This window comes from Pelmatolapia mariae, linkage group LG23, assembly GCF_036321145.2.
Source record: "Pelmatolapia mariae isolate MD_Pm_ZW linkage group LG23, Pm_UMD_F_2, whole genome shotgun sequence".
Classification (NCBI taxonomy): domain Eukaryota; kingdom Metazoa; phylum Chordata; class Actinopteri; order Cichliformes; family Cichlidae; genus Pelmatolapia; species Pelmatolapia mariae.
The window spans coordinates 22093902-22107646 of NC_086246.1; positions in this window are offsets into that span (position 1 = coordinate 22093902).

Genomic DNA, 13745 nt, shown 5'->3' on the forward strand with positions numbered 1-13745 from the left:
GGGAAGCCTTTTTGAACAGATGCCAGGGAGATATTAAGACCCAGATTTGACAAAATGATGTAGCTGACAGCTTTTGAAGGTATGTTTTTGGCACATTTTCCAAACAGTTATCCTTTACTCGTGTCAACGTCTCATAAATATTAAATTGTTAGAGGAAAATTCCAGGCTGTGGCTACTGCAGAAAGACAACACAGGGTGCCTTCGCCTATTACAGCAACAATCGGTGTATCCAAAAACTGACGGCCACTTGTTTGAATTCCATATGCAGTTGGTGAATTGAGCTTCCCACGTATCCTTCAGCAGGAAACTGAAGCATTTCTTCTTATCACCTGCTTTACTGATAGGAGCTTTAGTTCGACTTATTCAAGGTGTTAAAGGGTGCGTATGGGCGCTAGCTCTGTGCTCAGGGGCATCAGCGCTGCCAATATTTTCACTCCCATCGCTGAATTCCAAACAACTAAATAAATGTAAATGAGGCGAGACTGCCACAAGTCGAAACTCAGGTACTTTACTTCGTATACTACTAAATCAACTATGAGGATACATATGAAAGTATGTATGTTTCCGGTTGAAGTTATTGTTTAACTGGTAGTGACAGATGCTGACACAGGTGCATGAATGCATAAGCAACTTTATTTGGGTTGTAGAAAGTTGTGTTGAAGCTACTGTTACCTAATATCAGAAATAAATAGTTTTGCTGCTTTATATAATGTTGTTAACAAAGTGGCTCTGTAGTCAAGCGGTTTGCTCGTTCACCTCACATGCAAAAGATCCATAGACCGAGACGAGGTCACAGAATGAGGTCCACAACTTAGAAAAAACTGGGGGCTCGACTGTGTAAGCGTTCATGGGACCTCACCAGATAAGCTACATCATCAATAACATGAAGGTCCCCTTTATGCCAGCAATACGGGCATGGCCCTTTGGGATGTGGACACAGGACCTGTAGGGTGGGGGATACTTGTATATTGGCTAAGGATCTTTTGAGTCCTGTGTTCTGCACCTGAGGTCTTACTGAATCATTTGCTCCAGCAGTTCTTGTGGTGGGATCTGGCGAGTTCAGAAACAACAGCTTGGGCTCTTTATCGTGTTCCTTGAGTTGTTCCATGGCTGCTTTCGCAGGGTGTCAGAGTGTATTGCCCTGCCGGGCGACACCACTGCTGCTGGAGAGTGCTACTGACCTGGAACAGGGGGTTGGTCTGCTTAGGCAAGAGGCACATGAGGATAAATGGATCCTGTGTTTTCCCACCTGAAAGCTGCATCCCTTCCAGTGGGTTACTAAATGAATCAGTTGTGAAGCGGTGCAGATCTGCTTCACAAGATTGTATAAATTTTGCATAAATTATTGGAGATTAAATGTCTCAGGGCTGCAGAAAATTATCTAAATGAATCACTTCTTGTTAGATCTGCTAATAGCTCATAGGCATCTGAATCATGACAAATACCCAAAAGAGTTGGAAACCACTAATAATTCTTTATCAGTGCACTGGATTTTTCTTGCTAGTGATTTTAATGGGACCAACTGGACTCATTTCCAGCTCCATAGTTTTATTCTTAGGCTACATTATTTTTTTTTTAATAGTTTTGCAGTTTGTCACACATACATGCTTCAGATCATCAACAAACTTTGATATTAGACAAAGATAACCATAGTAAATACAAAATGCATTTTATGACATTATTTATTAAGGGAAAAAGGTTATCCAAACCTTCCTGGCCCTTGCTAAAGTCATGAATTAACTGTGATTAACTATAATGCCAGATCTGTTGGATCAAGAAATCGCTTAAACGGAACCTGTCTGATAAAATAAAGCAGGCTAAAAGATTCAAAGCCATTTCCAAGGCTTTTCGGCTCCAGCGAACCACAGTGAGAGCCATTATACACAACTGGAGAAAACTTGGAACAGCAGTGAATCTTCCCAGGAGAGGCCGGCCTACCAAAATTACTCCAAGAATGCATCAATGACTCATCTGGGAGGTCACAAAAGAACCCAGAACAACATTTAAAGGACTGCAGGCCTCATTTGCCGTGGTTAAGGTCAGAGTTCATGATTCAAAAATAAGAAAGAGACTTGAGGAAAATGACATTCATGGGAGATCTCCAAGGAGAAAACCACTGCTGACCAAAAAAAAAAAAAAAAAACACAAAGGCTCTTCTCAGATTTACCAAAAAGCATCTTGATGATCCCCAAGACATTTGGGAAAATATTCTGTGGGCTGAACTTTTTGGAAGGTTTGATTCCCATTACATCTGACATAAAACTAACACAGCATTTCATCAAAGAACATCATAGCAACAGTCAAACACGGTGGTGGTAGAGTGATGGTCTGAGGCTGCTCTGCTGCTTCAGAACGACTTGGTGTAATTGATGGAACCATGAATTCTGCTCTCTGCCAGAAAATCCTGTAGGAGGATGTCTGACCATCAGTTCATGCCCTGAAGCTCAGCTCACATGGCTCACATCCTTATAAAAATTCAGATTGTTCTGATGATATTGTCCATACACTAACATCATTAACTGAAACATGTGGCATGTATAATATAAGCATCAATCATTAAAACAGTATATATGTGAAAAGCATGATAGGTGAACTTTAATGCACTTTTAATTTGAAGAGTTAACAACTTTCAAATATTTGTAGTAAAAGATATAAAATATCCCTCAGAATGTAGTAAAGTGGAAGATAAAAGCAGAAAAAGTGCCACAAAACAGCACTTGAGTAATTTTTTTCCACAACTGCTGGCTACGTCATGCATGAGCTTAAAAGTGATCTAAGGCAGCACCTGAAGGTATAGACTTAGTTGAAGTGGACATTCAAAACTACAAGAAAAAACAAGAATAAACAAGAAAAGTGTTTATAACAGTAGCAGCTGACATGCCACAGAGGTCTCATGTAGGCGTGATGGCACCTAAGCGCATCAACATGAGTTTGATCTGCTGCCAGTTTACCTCGAAGACTTTTCACTGAAGAATAAGGGCACAAGTTGTAGTTAGAAAACATCGTGTTGGTCAAAAATGTATCTCACTGCAGAGGAAATGAGAAGTGTGCACCATGTTCTCCTATACTTAACAACCTCTGTGACCTCTGTGACTGCAGTGGTAGTTAAAAGCAGACTTTATAATATGTGACACCTCTTCCGCCTTATTGGACTTTATATGATGAAATTAGCATTAATATTTGAAGGTTTTCTAATCAAAGTTTGAAGACTTCCTGCTGTGAAGACCATGCAGTTAGTTGCAGCATTATTGGCCTCTTCATGGCCTACGCGTTTGAATTTTTTTTTGATGAAATGTTGCCTTTTGCACAGTAGCACCAATACTGCAATGAAAATAGTAGTGGCATAAGTAATTTATGATGAAAAACAACAGCAACATCCAGCCAGCTACAACTTGCAATGACATTTTTTTTCCTATTGGAGGTCTCGCTCTCCTCCAGCTGTAATTGCTCTGTGACTTCAGCTGGTAGGCTGAAGAATACAGAGGTGAAAACCAGGGCGCACAAGATGATGATGTCATCTAGGAAATACTAAAATGAGACAAAGTTGAATTTTTATTTCTACTTCTAGTCTCTGGCTTGTGCCTTTGCTATTAAAAGAAGTGACGGATTTATTAACTTAAGGATGGTACCTCCACAAGTCAAGAGACCATGCAGTGCTAAGCTGTTAGCTAATGTTAATGCTGTTTAGCTACTTTGGTTAGCAAGGCCAACCTACCATATCTATCTTTAGATCTATACAATCCATAGACTGTATCAATGTATTGAAATGATAGATACTTGCTAACTAGTACTTGCTTGTAGATGGTTTTATAACCCTTTAGTTAACGAAAGAATAGGAAAGTTTCTTTAGAAGTTATACCGGTGTTAGCAGGCACCTATCCTTCAAAGTATCCACACCCTTAATTTTGCAAATCAAAGTTAAAATTATTTATATAGTTTTAACCCTAGAGTTAGATTTTTTTAAAAAGTCATCCAAGTAGAATCGTTTTAAAAGGTAAAAGTTGGCTAAGGAGACCAAAACATATTTACACCGGGCCTTAAACATGCTTATTTCTGATGTAAAGTTAGGCATTTAACACCATTAAAGTAGTCTAATTCATTAATCAAGTGACGATGTATCGAGCGTGCTTCTGGGTCCAAGCTCCTACTTTTTTCAGTCAGGCTGTTATTTTTTTAATACCTTGTAATGCTTTGTACCTTATTCTATTTAATATACACAAAACTCCTAAAATTATCTGCTTCTCTGACTTTTTATTTGCACTATTCATGCATGTTAACATGCAGCTCATCTTTAAGCTTCAAGAAGTTTTTAAAAGTTAAATGTTTTTAACAATTACTACAGCTACTACAATTGCAGCCCATGGGCTCACAGTTTAGCAGGCACCAAATGTTTAAATGCTTCAAAAAATAATTACTTTCTGGCTAACTAAGATTTTAGTGGGTTCTTTTGGCTAAGGATTAGGAAGTCATCCAAACAACAGCCACATATTAATGACAAACCTCGTTTTCGGGATGGATCATCTCAAATGTTCTCTTGACTGAAGTTTGGTTGATTTCGGTGTCTTTTTCCTGGCATATACATATATATGTCAATCACCTGGATCACCTGTTGAGAAAAAAAGAGAGAAAACAAGCAAAGATGAGAGCAATATAATAAACATCATCATCGCGATAATCTATGTGTATATAACAGTAAATACTGAATATTGAATATTATTGTGCAGCACGTAAGATCGACAGCGCACAGTGTGCTTTGAGGTTGCAGCCAAAAAGGGTGTAGTTTGTTCGTGTGAGCACCCGTGTGTACACCTGTGAGCATGAGCGCGTTTGTATTCAAAAGGTTCCTTCATGTAATGATCTGCTAGAGGGTGTGGGGAGCCATAGCCCCATCCCCCAGGGCATGAAGCAGGTATGGAGGAGATCCAGGCTCTAGACATCCAGAGACCCCCAGAGCGCAAGAGTCCAAGGAAGACCAACGGAGGGGCAACCGTGCCACTCTCCCGGAAAGGGCTGAGGAGAGCCCCAGATGAGGGGTCACCCAGCAGCCGTGGAGCAGAAGCCAGAGGGGGCTACAGTGACATGCCCGTGAGCTCCGTCTGCATCCAGCTGTGCCAGAGTGGACCGAGTTCCAGGCCCAGAGGCCAAAGGCACCCCACCCCCTGAAGGGGCCCGACCGAGCCACAGGCGCCGGGCCCTGACAAGCAGCCACCGGGAGTGAGCCGGTGTATACCTGAGCGCCGAGCTCCGGACACCAAGAACCACCAACACACCGATGCCTGAGGGCGTCAGCCACCGGCAGGGGGAGTAGTGGTGAGGGGAGATAGGCCTCCATACCTTGGAGGGCCTGAGATGTCCCTAGAGAGGACATCTCTCTAGGGACATCTCTAGAGAGAGACATACAGTGGCTTGCAAAAGTATTCGGCCCCGTTGAACTTTTCCACATTTTGTCACATTACAGCCACAAACATGAATCAATTTTATTGGAATTCCACGTGAAAGACCAATACAAAGTGGTGTACACGTGAGAAGTGGAACGAAAATCATACATGATTCCAAACATTTTTTACAAATAAATAACTGCAAAGTGGGGTGTGCATAATTATTCAACCCCCTGAGTCAATACTTTGTAGAACCACCTTTTGCTGCAATTACAGCTGCCAGTCTTTTAGGGTATGTCTCTACCAGCTTTGCACATCTAGAGACTGAAATTCTTGCCCATTCTTCTTTGCAAAACAGCTCCAGCTCAGTCAGATTAGATGGACAGCGTTTGTGAACAGTAGTTTTCAGATCTTGCCACAGATTCTCGATTGGATTTAGATCTGGACTTTGACTGGGCCATTCTAACACATGGATATGTTTTGTTTTCAACCATTCCATTGTTGCCCTGGCTTTATGTTTAGGGCCGTTGTCCTCCTGGAAGGTGAACCTCTGTCCCAGTCTCAAGTCTTTTGCAGACTCCAAGAGGTTTTCTTCCAAGATTGCTGTGTATTTGGTTCCATCCATCTTCCCATCAACTCTGACCAGCTTCCCTGTCCCTGCTGAAGAGAAGCACCCCCAGAGCATGATGCTGCCACCACCATATTTGACAATGGGGATGGTGTGTTCAGAGTGATGTGCAGTGTTAGTTTTCCGCCACACACAGCGTTTTGCATTTTGGCCAAAAAGTTCCATTTTGGTCTCATCTGACCAGAGCACCTTCTTCCACATGTTTGCTGTGTCCCCCACATGGCTTGTGGCAAACTGCAAACAGGACTTCTTATGGTTTTCTGTTAACAATGGCTTACTTCTTGCCACTCTTCCATAAAGGCCAACTTTGTGCAGTGCACGACTAATAGTTGTCCTATGGACAGATTCCCCCACCTGAGCTGTAGATCTCTGCAGCTCGTCCAGAGTCACCATGGGCCTCTTGGCTGCATTTCTGATCAGCGCTCTCCTTGTTTGGCCTGTGAGTTTAGGTGGACGGCCTTGTCTTGGTAGGTTTACAGTTGTGCCATACTCCTTCCATTTCTGAATGATCGCTTGAACAGTGCTCCGTGGGATGTTCAAGGCTTGGGAAATCTTTTTGTAGCCTAAGCCTGCTTTAAATTTCTCAATAACTTTATCCCTGACCTGTCTGGTGTGTTCTTTGGACTTCATGGTGTTGTCGCTCCCAATATTCTCTTAGACAACCTCTGAGGCCGTCACAGAGCAGCTGTATTTGTACTGACATTAGATTACACACAGGTGCACTCTATTTAGTCATTAGCACTCATCAGGCAATGTCTATGGGCAACTGACTGCACTCAGACCAAAGGGGGCTGAATAATTACGCACACCCCACTTTGCAGTTATTTATTTGTAAAAAATGTTTGGAATCATGTATGATTTTCGTTCCACTTCTCACGTGTACACCACTTTGTATTGGTCTTTCACGTGGAATTCCAATAAAATTGATTCATGTTTGTGGCTGTAATGTGACAAAATGTGGAAAAGTTCAACGGGGCCGAATACTTTTGCAAGCCACTGTATAGACACAGACAAACAGGCACACACAGATATGAACATCCATTCCCACTCCCATGCACACATATGCAAATACTCAGCACTCACTCAACATGGAGACAGACATAAATAGACACTGTACCCACAATCACACTCCCCAAACGTACTCTATACCCCAGGTCTAGTTACCATTGCCCCTAGAGGGGGAAACTGCACCCAGACCCAGGAGGTGTTACCCTTTTCCCTGGAGTGGAGACAAGCAGACCGCCCCCAACTCCGCAGCAGCAGGGAGGCCCCACATTCCAGACCCCAATCGGACGGCCAACTCCTCCTCCCAGCCCCCCCCCCCGCCCCGAAGGGCAACAGAGAATGGGCGTGTGTGAAGACTCCAAACCTCCCTCCGCCCGCTCATATGTAGTGTTGATGCATGTGTGTTCTAAGGTGCATTTAAAGCCCAGGAGGGCATGGAGCTACCTGTCAGAGAGCAGTAGGTTAGTGCATAGCCCCTCCCAAGAACCCTCAATGTATACATGTATTTAAAATTGAGAGGTGGGCACCGGCCCCAGAGGTGACGTTGTATACACAGACGGTCCTCTGGATGCTGTGTAGCATGCCCACCCCCAAGGCGCTATATGTATGTGTTATGAGAGTGTGAGTAATGTGGATGTCTAAGTTGTGGAATAAAATGGATGAAAGAATCTGGGCCATTATCTTGAAATTTCATCTCATATGGACTTCAATAACACTGGTAACACTGGTTGTGGGTTACATACTATACAAATAAAAAATTATGATTAGGTATTTATTATTATTATTAGATATTTTATGTTTTATATATATATTACTAACTATCAATAGAAGATGTCCAGTATCCCTTTTGCTTCTACTGTGTCTAATTAATCAATGCCTACAAACATAAAAACTCAGCCTTGCTATGCCCTGAAGAAATACAACACCTGAGTAACAAAATCTCTACATCTTTACACATCCAACCGTTCAACAGTTTTTATTCTATATACATCATTTTGCCCTAATTTAAAATTTATTTTTGACATTTTGTTTCATATAATATAACACAAAAAAGGATAATTCATCACTCTGCTGGTAAATATTTTTCAAACTTCATAAATTTAGGTTTTGTTTTACTTTGTTTTCTTACAAACCTCATCTAAAGAGGAAGAAATTCTGCATTATTTGAAGACAATTTTTGGCTGTAGCTTGATACATTAAGCATTTTTAGCAGCAGCACAGTGAGTCTGGGATTTCCCATATATAAATAAAAGAACAATTTTTACCAATAACAAGAAACAGAAAGACAATCTTTAACTCCAAGCAGTACTTTATGTGATATATTCACTGTTGGGTTTGCTCTTTTAATTGGATTTGCTGGAATAAGGAAAAATAGCCAATTTTGTCTTATCTACACAGAATGAAATAAATATTTACTGTCACTGGACGGTTATTAAAACAAGAAAGTCTGCACCCATGCTGTTACACTTTTGGAAAATACTTGACTAATAATATGGTAGAAATTTTGTTGTGCAGGATTAAGTCATGGACAAAACCACAAGTTAATTGCACGTATTTTGTATATTTATATAGGTTGGTTTCTTTTTACCAAATGTCTGTATATGCGGCCTTTTCCAACATGTTCAGGCAGTTAAGAGTCACAGATGAATGAACTAAACAATTCCCCGACTGCCAGCAGCAATGTTACTTGAGTTATGAACAATAGTTTGTGTTAGTGAGGAGGCAGCCTCAGAGGGTTACATGTGATCAAGTCCAAGACACTGAGTGCAACATTTTCAGTCAAATTTTTAGCCCTGCTGGCAACAGTACAACTGCCCAAAAGATTTCATCTCTGCTCATGGCCCTTTTGCTGCTGCCAAGTGATTTAACACAACAGTGATTCAACCTATTCCCTTCCCATGAAAGCTTTTATGTTTGCTGTTTTAAGCGCTCAGCTGCCGTAGGTCACTCTCAGGAATGATGTACAGGAAGTGATGTGTTTTATGTTTCCAGTGGCAGCAGCAGCAGTTTTATTTGGAATAAACAACAAGCATAAAGAAATGGAGCTGGACACTTTTGATTAAGGGCAGATCTGTACACAGCATTTATTGCTTAGTATGAAGGATGTCTGAATGGTTTAAATGCAACACTAAACGAAAATATATGGCCCTTGTGAAACAACCCTTTGAAAAACAGCAGTAAAAATGACTTGTTGTCCCTTGTCCTCATCCACAAGGGTAAGCACTTTTAAATTTCCAGCACACCTGACATCTTATTATAAACACAGACCACCAAAACTCTCACAGAATGCCTGACTTCTCTGAGATTTAATAAACAACAATGTGAAACAACCTCTTCCATAAGCTGTGTACAGCATCCCGGAGTAACCCCAATCATATGCTGCATCCAAGCTCAGCAAAAGTAGAGGGTAAAGGGGGGTATTGTGAAGCCTCTATGTAAGTTGTTTTGTTTCCTGAGCCAGTGCGCAGAGGTTTTGGGCAAAGTTATCAACTAGCAGGTTTGGTCAGCCATCTTGGGTGTCACACTGGATTTTTTTGCCCCCATGAATGTGAAGCAATCATTCTGAGTAAAATGCAACTGAAAGATATGAAATTAAAAGTATTTATTCAAATTAATTAGTAAAATTTGCTTGGTATCAACTAAATGTATAGCAATCAAGTATATTTCATTTTACCAGATTCTTTTAAATTAAATATTTTACAGTGTTCTTATGTAACAATATTTCATGGAAATTGTACAAAGAAAACAAGAGTACAAACATTCAGTTCAGTGACTCCGTAACAAGGGTTAACAAACTCCACCGGCTAGAGCATCCTGTGTTGAAACTCTGAAAGTAGCTTCTTTATGGTTTTTTGTGCTCCAAAGTAAATAGATATGACTTAGAAACAAATGAAGTAAAATGAAAAAACAAGGTTCAAAACTGTAAGAAGGACAGGGTCCCAAATCAAGCTTTGATATCTTTCCAGCTAGCTTACTTTTAAAGCAGGAATACTTATCATTGATCCAGACAAACTTTAATCTATCATTTAGTCCTTTCCTGCTCCTTGAAAAGTTAATGTACAATCAGAAAACTTGCTTTTTTTTTATTCTAAACTCAGTGTTGAGAAACATATATTGGCACTATCACCCAGTCCTGCTCCGGCACCACCTGAGGAAAATTGCAAGGACCCAATCAATACTGAGTTTTAGCGACACTCAGACTGTAATTCATGCTTGTATTTCCTGTCGGTTGGATTATTGTAGGGGGTTCTTAACAGGTTTCACTCTGATATCCATTAACAGACTTCAAACACAGAATCAAGACTTCTTTCAAGGACTAAAAAATGGAATCTGTTACACCTGTATTAATGACTCCACAGATTTTACTTACCACATTGAAAGCCCTTCTTTGGCTGGCTTCAGAAGACACAGGCTACTGGACTGCTCTCTGTGTATCATCAGCAGTGCAGCCTGAGGTCCTCAGGTAAGAACCTGCTAATTGTTCCCTTCTCACATTTAACACAAAAGGTGATGGAGTGTTTACTGTTAGGGCTCCTTGATTGAGGAAGGACCAGCCTGAGGAACTGGTTTACTTTCCTGGTGTCTTCTTTTAACTCACTACAGTTTATTCTTTTAAATTAAAAATTTTATGTGAAGTTATTCTTTACTGTCGAGTCCCACTGTATTTCATATTATTTGCATGGCACTTTGCTTCTAGTGAGCCTAATGAATCACTTACTACAAACATAAAAACCAAGCCTTCTTGTGCTCTGAAGAAGTACAACACATCAATAACTATTTAAGAGTAAAATTTAAAACCAGGCATTTCTTAAAATGAAATGTCATACTGAGAGGCAGAGAAGGTGGACAGCTTCTGTTAAATTACTGCCCAACCTGAATAACTTCCATGCTATTTTTTAAAAAAAAGGTATCGGTACCAAGATGTGAGCTGGACTGGGTGCCTCTGTAATCAGGGTTGAGTGGAGGCAGGAATTTGGGGTGACTTGCACTTATGCAACATGGCCAATCACGGTTCAGCGACTGCACTACAACATCTACATGATGGAAAAAGTGACGCATTTTTGGGGCAACACTAAACATAGCCTCACTTTATTGTTGATTAACAAAACCTCCCACTGTTGTGGAGGTGTTTCACAGACCCTTAAAGACCCCTCTAAAAAACATTATTTGTTACCTTAAAATAAAAGATTTTTAACTTCTTAAACAGGAAATTTAAATCTGTACATACTCTTTTTGGGACATGTAGACCAATAATTTGATCTTTGGCAATGAAAATATGGAATATCAGGCAAAACAAAATATACAGCTGTGGTCAGAAGCTTACATCCACTCATCGTGGGAATGAATGTCATGATAATTTTATGCTTTTAAGGACTTCTCTGAACTGTTCTTTTCCCAGGGCACATCAAATGAGTTCTGGAGAAACGTTTTGTGGTAAAACATGGTTTTTATGGTATGTTCGGAGACATAAAGGTGAGGCTTTCAAGCCTAAGAACTGTACTGTATGGTTGTGGTAGCATCATCCTCTGGGGCTACCATACATACATATATATATATATATATATATATATATATATATATATATATATATATATATATATATATATATATATATATATATATATATATATATATATATATATATATATATACATTAATTGTGTTGATCACCCTGGATACATTGGCCACAGATTGAAGATTGTTAAAGGGAGTCTTTGAGGATTCTCAAATCGTCATAGCAACAGTGAGCAAAACTGTGTTTTCTAAAGAAGGCTGCGTATTTATGACTGGATAAATCTGATCTTTAGTCTGTGATACACTTAGACTACCATAGATTACCACAAGGAGAGAAAAAGCTCATTTAACAATGTCAGCAACATGACACCAAATCTGACCTTCAGCTAAACTCCATTTCACAGATGATCCCTTAGCTTTAGAGATTATTTAACACACTCTTTAAAGAGTTTAACTGAAGCAAATTAACATCAGGTTGAGTTCTAAAGTGAATAAAATGTAAATTATCCACTAACCACCTCCTGCTCGTGCTTCCAAAGTCTTTTACTTACCATTTCTGCAAGTTGTCTGCAAATTCTTCAGTTGTTATTGTGAAGATTGTGAATCCATTTTGATTTTTCTGGGTTAAAACCCATTTATCCCAATTTAAACCTTAATTTGTTCCCCATATGTGTAATGATGGCAGTGATGAGCATGCTGCTTCAAAAGAGAGAGCCACAGCACTGCAGCGTTTTCCGATTACTTACCTTAACTTGATATCACACTGAAGCATTTCCAGCACAGACACAACAGAGCTTGATAGCTGAGTGTTTTGTGATACCAAACTGCATTTGCACAACAATACACAGAGATATCTATTGTTGAAGAGGAACAGAGACCAATTTCTTCACTGACAAAATAGACCAAAATGCAACACAACCTCATATCATAATTCTGCAGTTTTTCCAACAATGAACCCTCGTTTTTGTGATTTGAACCATTGTAAAGGCTAAAAAAAGGGAGTGCTAACCCTCTCCTCACTGTCTGGGATGTGCTTAAAGGCATTTGCGGTCATCAGAAAATCACTAACTAAAACAGATGCACAGAAGCAGATTTTTGAGTGGGGTAAGGGAAGTAAATTACAACACTTCATCAGAAAACCGCTCCTGGGATGAGATGGACGTCAAAGATTGATGATATCAAAGGGTGCGAGCATAATGAGGGAGGGGATTGATGGTTAAAAACGCCTGCTTAAGGGCACCAGTGCATCTGCTGTCCTCCTTCTGCAGGACACAGCATCATCACACCGATTTCAGCTCCAGCACTGCGAAATCCTTCACTTAAATGAAGCCTGCCTGCACATCGACAACAGGCAGAGCAGTAATGAGACAGCACATCATTTCAATGTTCAGCTTGCAGGAGACACAGGCTGTAGACGCTGCAAGCAGATGTTTGACAAGACCTGAATGAGGATACAGAGCAGCTGAAAAACAACTATTTTTAGAGAGACTGAAGCTCATTTCTGAATCGTCACATGCTGGATGTGTTCAAGAAACATTATCGAGTCTCTCTGAAGTTTTCATTCTCCCCTTTTAGTCTTTAAAAATCCTGGCAAATACGTCTCTACCTCCTGTTTCTGGAAAAAGAAGTAATACAGAAGATGAGGCCAGCCCACTCTCATCAGTACTTTAGCAAATGTGTAATTACTTTGTCAGCAAGGGGCTTAAATTGCCTACCATGCTTTAAAGATTTGCTGTAGTTTGAGGTTAAGTGTTATCCATCATTTCATCGCAGGTGTGAGGGGCCTCCCCCCACACCCCACATTCCATTTTAGCTCTTTTACTATACAGGCTAATTCCACATTGGAATACATTTCGCCTGTGGGGAGTTTAATTTGTATTAGTGACAGATCACTACTGCACCACGAGATGGGAACGAAAAGAGACGCTGCATCCAGGCTCTGTGTGTTTTAGAGCTGCGGTGCGTTCATTCAGTTCAGTGTGCTCTCGAAGCCCAAACACATGAATCTTACAGTGTTTTGTCAAACAAAGGAGCCAATTTATCAAATGTCTCAACATTGTGCTTACTTGTTTTCATCTCTCCCTTCAAATTATATTTGTCTTTTGTTCTCTGCGAAGAGCTGTTTAATGGACCTGCTCATTCAAAATATTGTTTCACTTTTGTTTATCTGTCACTGCTCCATGATGGAGATATCAGTATAAAAGCCACAGAACAGCAAC